Source organism: Canis lupus, chromosome 8, assembly GCF_003254725.2.
Source record: "Canis lupus dingo isolate Sandy chromosome 8, ASM325472v2, whole genome shotgun sequence".
In the NCBI taxonomy this organism is placed as follows: Eukaryota; Metazoa; Chordata; class Mammalia; order Carnivora; family Canidae; genus Canis; species Canis lupus.
Genome location: NC_064250.1, coordinates 56,855,557 through 56,865,039, shown reverse-complemented (window position 1 = coordinate 56,865,039; position 9,483 = coordinate 56,855,557).

Here is a 9,483-nt window from a genome sequence, read left to right as displayed (position 1 = left end):
AATGCATTCTCTGCTTCATGGAAAGAGTGTTTTGATCCTACCACAAGATGTAAGAGAATTTTGACAAAAGAGAGAATACGGTAAAAATGTAAGTTATTATTAACTTTTTGCATAATTTTTGACAGCTTATCTTCCCAAAATATGAGAGAAAATAGGACTGAATATGTTCCTATGCTCAGAGAAAAAGACATTATTGTCTCTCTTCCCATTATGTAACTTTAAAGGTTTTTAATTCAGAGCATTTTGTATAGAGCTCTGCACCCTGTGGGTGCTAAATAATTACTCGTCAACTGACCTGTTATTAAATGTTACTTTTAATCACCTTGCAGAGAGAATTTAAAGTAGGCTACAGAAGGACAGGCTCGATAACCTAATGGATCTTAAAATGTCTGGGAGTCTGCTGCATTGCATTTGAATTCATAAGCTATCGGAGCTTAATTTCTTTTGAGAGAAACTACCGTTCAATGAGCTTTTTCTACAATAAAGAATTTTGAGAAAAAAAAAATCTTTCAAGGGGACAATTATTTCTTTCACAGGATAACCTTTCCTTCAAACACCTCTAGTCGGTGAAACTTCTTAAGTTTTATAGGGAAATGAATTCTGTAGAATTATATCTGCATTACTTTTTTTAAACAAAAGAAAAGAAAGAGATCATTTGAAAAACTGCTCCAAGAAAAATCAAAATTCCTAGACCAATTTTACAGTCTGACTTTGACTTGACCAACCCATGGGAGGCATCCTTTCCAATTCATGATGACTCTCTGAATATGTGAACGTCCAGGTAACTGGATGGTGGTGCCCAGGACTGTTGGGATGAACACACTTCAGCTTCCTCCTCAAAGGCAGAACGATGCTCTGTAGCCTTGGGTAATGAAGCCTTTTGCTTGGCTTTCAAAAAGTCAATGATCAAGTAAAATTTGGAGCCGTTACGCTTGTTTTTTTTTGTTTGTTTTTTTTTGGTTTTTTTTTTTTGGTACCGAACTCTAGATGACTTATAAACATCTAGATGACTATTTTCTAGATTCTGGTATTTTTCAAACATCAAACTCAGATATCTTTGGAATTAGAGATAGATGCAAAACATGGGTAACCACCTACCAGCAATGAAACATTTCTGAAATTTTCTAAGATTCTGTTTCATCACTTGAATGGTGGGGATATTAATGATTGCCAAACCCATACAATTGTTGGCAGGATTGAAAAGCAAAACTCTCAGCACATCTCTTAACCCACTGAAGTAGTCAATACATATTGGCTGTTGTCCTCAGCTACTTCTGAAGGTTGTACTTAGAATGAAAGTGATTTATGTAGAGCGGCCTCCAAAAAATGCTAGTCCTCCCCCCCCAAAAAAATGGTAGTCCCTTCTCCTTAAGATTCTTTTTCTTAAGAAAAGAAAAAGGTGAGTAATGAGGTGAGTGAGGTGAGGTGAGTAATCACAACTATGGACATTTTTCTGTTCTCTAATATATTTACAAAAATCACATATTCTAGTTAATTAAATTATCCCAAATACTTACAAAGGTTATGCATATGTACAAGTTCTATTGAATGTAATTTTTGTGTTTTCATGATATTCAAATAAATGAAACACACCCCACAATGCCTCAAGATCGACAATGTGAATATGATGTATATTCTTTTTTTTTTTTAAGATTTTATTTATTTATTCATGAGAGACACACACACACACACAGAGACAGAGACAGAAGTAGAGGGAGAAGCAGGCTCCATGCAGGGATCCCGATGTGGGACTTGATCCCAGGACCACAGGATCATGCCCTGAGCCAAAGTCAGACGCTCAACAGCTGAGCCACCCAGGCGTCCCATGATGTATATTCTTATACTACTATACTGAACGATGATTAAAAGAGTCTTGATTAAGAGAATGCTACCTGACAAAATAGCCATTATGACAAAGCACCTAAGATAGAATTTTAGAACCCAAACAATACAAACATTCTATATCTAATGTCTCATCTTACTGGTAGAGAAATGATAATATATCCACGCATTCATGCATATGTGTGTGTGTATGTGTAGTAGTACAGTAACTTGTATAGTAGCATACAAGTAACTACACATAGTAGTCACAAGAATAAGGTCCAAATCTCAATTCTCCCAGTTGTTAGATGTGTGAGTTAGTATCCAATCTAATTTTCTCATCTTTGTCCAAGGGGTTGGCATTTAAAAAAGTCTATTTACTTACTATATACCACTAAGCTGTAAGACCCAAGAGGTTATGGTTGGATTAGTTTTCTATTGTTGCATAACTTATCACAAACCTGATGGCTTTAAATAATACTCATTAATTATCTCATAGTTTCTGTAGGTTCTAAGTCTGGGTAGGGCTCAACTCGGTTTTCTACCAATGGTCTTTACCAGTCTGCTGAAATTGTCATAGCAAAATACCACAGACCAGGTAGTCTAAAACGCAGAAATTTGTTTTCTCATAGTTCTGAAGGCTATAAGTCTGCGATCTTGGGTTTGGAAGCCTTTATTTCTTTTGAGGCCTCTCTTCTTGCCTTTCAGATGCCCATCTTCTCTATGTCTGCACATGGTCTTTTCTTGGGACATGTGCTCCCTGGTGTCTCTTCCTATGTCCAAATTTAATCTTCTTACAAAGATACCAGTCATGTGTCCTAACAGCCTCATTTTAATGTAATTTCCTCTTTAAAGTCCTATCTTTAGATAGAGTCCCATTCTGAAGTACTGTGGGCTAGATCTTTAAGATATGAATTTGAGGGGAACAACTAAGCCCATAACAAGGTCTTATATGACCAAAATTAAGGTGTTAGTTGGAGCCATACTCTCATCTAAGGTTTGAGGATCTTCTGCAAACCTGTTGACTGTTGACCAGTTCATTTTCATTTGGGTTAAGTTGTTAGAATGAACAAAATATTTAAAAATAAATAATATACACCCACCTCAAAAGGTATCTCTTTAGAATAATTTCTCTTATAAAGAAGCTACCAGGGTGATTTATCAAATAAGACAGAAGTCAAACTCTGGAATGAGAGTTATGTAGTCATTTACATATATATGTGTTTAGATTATACATTCATACACATTTTTTGAAAAGAGCCTTCATACATAACTCCAGGCTCCCTGCCCTATGAAATTGTTATAGCCCTTAACTAGTCTGGCCAATAGAGTGACATTCACCTTAACTTCATCACCCACTGTTCTGTTTTGAAGTAATTTTTTAAATGACTTACTTATTAGTAAGCCCTCCTCTGAATGTAGACACTTGCCTGATAACTATCAAGCATTTACCAGTTGCTATTTATGGAAGTGTTTGCACTGCATTCCATTATATGATGCCAAATACTTTTAGACTCAATAAATACTCACTAAAGGGTGTGGATATGTGATGGTGTAGCAGCCTCTGTCTCTCAACCTTTGTTCTTTCTGCTGTATGTGTGCTCCATGTTCCCAGTTTTGTTATATCTGGTGTTTGATCCTCACATGTTGAGATGAAGAGAAATATCACTTCCTGCTTGTGAAAGTGGAGACTTAATGAACACAACCTCCCACAAGATCTGTAAAGGCAAGGACTTGACAGTCAGAAGGGAATGGTAGCTGAGAGGGGAGCTGTCTTGTATGTCTAAACAACAAGAAGGCCAGTATAGCTGGAGAGGCTGATTGCTGTAGAGACAATGTTGCTGGATCCAAAGAGAACGTGTTCTGGGGACAGACTGCCTGTGTTTGTGTCAATCTCTCATGTGCTGTGTGACCTCAGGCAAATTTCTTAAGTGTTCTGTACCTCAGTTTCTCTATAAAATGCAAATAATAATTAGACCATGATTAGTTTGTTATGAAATTTACTGAGTTAATATTTGTAACTGCTTGACATTTGTATCAGTCAGGATTCTCCACTGAAACAGAACCATAGGACATATGTAGTTATATATAGATAGATTATAGATACAGATATAGATATAGATATAGATGATATAGATATAGATATAGATGGAGAGAGAGGAAATGTAGTATAGGAATATGTATATCTATCTATTTATCTATCTATCTATCTATCTGGAAATGTAGTATAGGAACTGGCTCACATGGTTATGGAGGGTAAGGAGTCCCATTGTCTACTGTCTGTAAGATGGAGAAATAGGAAATCCTGCAGGATAACTCAATCTTATTTGAAGACCTGGGAGCCAGGGGGCCACTTGGTGTAAGTCCCAGAACCTAAAAGCCATGTAACTCTGTTGTCCAAGGACAGGGAAAAAAATGGACATCCCAGTCAAGAAGAGAAAAAGAAGGAACATTCATCATTTCTTTTGTTTTTGTATATTTGAGGCCTCAACAGGGAGGGGGAAGATGCTTACCCACAGTGGTGAGGGGTATACCTTCCTTACATAGTCTACTGAATCACATGCTGAGCTCTTCTAGAAATACCTTCATGGATATACCCAGAAATATGTTTTACCAGCTATCTGGATATCCCTTAGCCCGGTCAAGTTGACACAAAACTAGCCATCACAACACTCATAAAAATAGGAAATAATAGAAAAATGAAGTCAGAGGTTAGGAAACAGCAATTTGTAAAAACATTCACTTTCACTTCGATTGATTTGGGAAACTGCTATAGGTTATAAGCAGAGGAATTGTTAGATACAACATACATTTAAAGTAGGACAAACATTTGTATTTTGTTTCATTCTCAATTAATGAACTCTCTGGAAGGAACAGTTTAAAGTATAGATTTAACTTGTCACATTTATTTTATTTTATTGTTGTGGCTGTCAACATCTAAATTGCAAAAATCTCTTTAAAGTATCATCAGATACATCTAAGGGTTAATTTATTCTCCATCACCTGTCACGTTATCCTACTAATCAGCAAGAAAGTATCTCTCGTACTTTCCCAGTTGCTACAACCTAACAGAACTCATTATTTCCAAAGTTCTTGACTCCCAGTTTCTTTATCCATATCACAGGACATACATATTTGTTCTGCTTATTTCCCTGTGTTACTTGAGAATGAAAAACATATGTGAGCTCATGAATTTAGCAAAATGCTATAGAAATAAATGCTTGATCACCCATGGCATCATGCCAGCCTTTGTAAGTATTAAAACACTGGGCTAGGGGGTTATGGATGGCTCAGATGGTTAAGCGTCTGACTTCAGCTCAGATCAAGATCCCAAAGTCCTGGGATGGAGCCCAGCATTAGGCTCCCTGCTCAGCAGGGAGTCTGCTTCTCCATCTCCATCTCTCTCTGCCTCTCCCCCTGCTCGTGCTCTCTCTCTCTCTCTCTCTCTCTCTCATTCTGTCTCAAATGAATAAATTAAAAAAAAATCTTTAAAAAAATAAAGCAGTGGGCTACTTGACCTCTCTACTATTTTTTTTAAGTTGGCGAAACTCATTTGAACAGAAAAGTTCTGCTTATCATTTCAGACACCTAGCAGACTTACCACGAATGTATCATTATTAGAGATAGTCTACATTCTCTACAATATTAGGGCATCAGATTAGTCAATCACAGGGGCCCAAAGAATGCCTGTCTTGAGTCATCTCCTCAAACATTTCCACCTCTGTCAAGCTGGTTCTCTGTTCCTCCAGAAATGCAAAAGTGCCCTTTCCTACTCTTTTCTTTTATCCCTTTCTTGTATCAGGGAAAAATGAGGTCAATGTCCTATGTGTTTATTTATAAATCCATATATGCTTATACTTTTGGAATTCCCACTGTGTGTCACCCATTGTTCCAAGTTCTACTATTTTTTTTGTCTCCTTCACTTCATGAATTACTAGTTAATTTGAAGGTTGATGTTTTGGATCTTGAGTACTTAAAGCAGTGTCTTAAGTACTAAATACCTAGAAGATTGCAGAACTAAATGTTGCCTACAGCAAAGGCAAATATTGCATTAAGGAAGGTACATTGCAAGTTCTACAGTTCCAGACTACTCCAAATAAAGCCATCTAACTAAGGACTGATCCTCACTGGCACAACTTCATTTGGACGATTGGGGTGAGGATGGGAGTGGATTAGAGAAAAGTTACATGTTTGCAGGATATTTAAATAGTATAGAAGCAGGTCATGGCCTCTTAATCTCAAGATGAATCATGAGGAATGAGAAGACACTAAAATCATGTTAATTTGCAACATGAGGGAATAAGGGAATAAGTATCTGGGACCTTCTTTCCTTGACCACTCATTGAGAACTGGGCTATAGTCTTTCACCAAAATGGACGTCCTTTCTTTGCAGTTATTAGTTTCCCATATGCCTTTTTTTTTTTCTTTTTGTCTTTCTTCAAAGAGCAATAAATTTGGTTATAAACAGCAAGTGTTCGAGATTGCCAGCTGGATGCTCTACTTCTAGGCAATGACAATGACAATAAGAAGAGGGTGATGAACAACAACAGCTCATGTTGCTGATGAGACACAATTAAAGGGGCAAATAAGGACAAGTGTTCCACTTGACACACACACACACACACACACACACACACACACACACCCCAGACTGGTCAGATCTCACAAAGTTGCTCTAATTTTTTTTTTTTCAAGTGCCTAAGGTTTCCAGGGTTCCTGGCATGCCAGATTGAATTTTCCCCAGATTAATCCCAACATTCTGAAAATACCCAAGCCTAAAATAATGATGATGCCAAACACAAATGTGGTTCTTAGCCCCAGGCATAAAGAGGTCGGCTCCACCACAGAGCTGGATGGCAGCTTGTTGGAATGCTGTCTGGAGCAGGATGACGGGGCCTGGAGTCAGTGTCTGTGGGAATCCCAGCAGCAGGCTCCATCCCTCCTAGCACATGGCATTTCCTATGAACTCATGAAATGACACAGCAAATATATCTGTGTTCACATGTAGTCACGCTCTTGCTGAAATAGTTACTGAAATTGTGCTTCCAAAGTCTAAACACTCCAAACTATTCAGTATCCCACTCTCAACGAATTTAGGATTCCTTTCTAGAATCATTCATGACCAGTTATCTTTAAGTGTTCCTAAACAATCAGTGATTTTTTTTTTAACTGACGTCAAGTGGAAAATAATGTTCTCACTGACTGACTGAACCTGAACTGACTGAATCCTGGTGGTATAACCTATGTTGGTAACCACAGTGGAAAGGTAGTAGGTATGAGGCCTAAGATAATAATCCTGGAGTCAGTGAGGTCTGGGTTCAAATCCTACTCTGACATTTACTAAGAGTAACATAGTCAAGCTACTTGAACTTATGGAGTTTCAGTTTCCTCAACTACAAGAAAAGGCAAAAATAATTTCTGAGAGTATTCTTATTAAGAATCAATGGGAGGGAAAAAGCACATAAAATAATTGGTGCATATACAGTAAATGCTCAGAAAAGTTATGCAGTATTACCAATTCTTAAGCTACAGTGTTCCTAATACACAGTTAAATGCCATGTGGATTTGAATAAGATTTTTATTTAATTCATTATTAACAAATTAAAAACATAAGAAAGTAAAAACCAGGCTGAGCTTTTCTTTCTTTTTCTGGGTGTCGTATTTTACTTTATAATTAAAGCATTATTCAAGACTAATTATACCCTTGATCTTAACTCCAGTTTTGTTGATGATGAAAGTTAGAGAATTTTAATCCCCAGGGTGGAGAGGGTAAAATGGCTTATTGCTCAGTAAAAGAAAGAGATAATAAGAAAGTCATTTAGAGTCATCAACCAACAAGTGCATGATTTTTAGTCAGAAATGATCGATTGGGGAGCAATTTTTGAGTTCAAATCACTGAAATAGAAGAATCTAAATGGTATAAACACTCTGCCTTTGCCCTGGCTGTGGCCACCAACTCCTTTTGTCAAATGTCTGCCCACTCCTTAGCCCTCTGGTTTATAGAATGATTCTACCTCCCATTATTTATGAGGCCTGGTTAATATCCTACTTTAGAAGGATAGAAACCTCCTTTAGAAGTACTGTCACTCTGAGGGTTTTGCCGAGTCAGAGGGTTTACAGCAGCAAGATAGCTAAGTAATTTTGAAGCCAGTTTCCAGCACAATGTAGCTGTCAACATTATACCAAATACACCCATTAACTGAAAACCTTACTTTTGAATCAGCCTGTTCCTGCTTGTGGCTTCATCTGCTTATGTGAATGTATTTGTGTTCACTGCCAAATTATGCTTTGAGTTGGTGAACACAGATGCCACAACGTGGGCTGGAAATACTATGTTTTGGAGAAAAAAAAAAGTTACATCCTGAATTTCTGCCTGCACCCCTGTGTGTTTTATTCTCAATTGAAATGTTCATATAAAAGGAAAGACGATTATGTGATTCATTTACTGTCTGTGAGCAAAAAAAAATGTGTGAGTTCAGGAAACTGTGGCACACCTCTGTTGGGCTTCGGGTTTCTTCTAGTAAGTTTACACATTTCAGACAGGAGACACTAATGAGGCTCTTTGTTTCAATAATTGCTGCCAAAAGAAGGTATGGGAAAATAGGACTGCTCGTTTCTGATTTGCTTGTCCCACTCTTGTCTCTGCACATGGATCCGAGAGAACCACTTACAGTGAGCTACTCTTTAGAAAAGAGTGAGGTGACCTCTCCTCCTCCCCCACACATCCTCTCCTCAAGACACACTAGGTTGCATGACAACAAAGCAATGCCTTTTCAAAGACTGAGTAAATAAAAGCAAGGATCCTTCCTAAGCCAGGAATTCCCTGGACCCACTCTGGAAGATTCTTCAGTTTAATCAGGGTATGTGAAGATCATCCATTTTGTTGTCTTCCTCAGGAGGAAACGTAAAGCTTAACCACCATCACATTTATAGAAATGAGAAGAAGTTTCTTGTGACCCATTTCTCACCAGCACCCTCCCTCCACAAAGACTTTCTGAGGAGTGTTTCAGTTTTCTATTGCTGTGGAACAAAGGACAATTGAACTTAGTGGCCGAAGCAACAGTAATTTTATTTGTTCATGATGCTGCAGGTCAGGAATGTGGACAGAGTCCCAACTCTGTGGATTGCCTGCTTCATGTGGTATCAGCTGGGCCACAAGGACTGCTCAAAGGTCCCAAGTGGCCTTATTCATACATTGAACAGATGGGGCTGGCTACAGGCTGGGACCTCAGGCTGAGCCTCTGTTGTCTTTCACATGGCCCTCTCTATGGGCTACTTAGACTTCTTCACAGCATAGTGGCTGGGTTTCAAGAAGGAACATTCCAGGAGGGATGAGAGGAGACACTTGAGATCTTGGAGGTTTGGCCTCACGTTACCTGGCTTCACTTCTGTAGAGTCAAAATCCCATTCTGTTAGTCAGAATCCATCATCGCATAAGCCCAAATTCAAGAAGACACCAAAACCTTTCAAAGTAATAAGCGGCAAAGAATTGGAGGCCATCTTTAATCCACCACGGCCTCTAGTAACCAAAACCAGATAAAAAGTTATCGCTACAAAGCAAATACCTACTTCCCCAAGTTTGACTTTTGACTTCTGAAAAAAAGAGTCACAGAGCCAGTGGTATCCTCATGTAAAAGATACACAAGTTTCAAGACTCAAAGC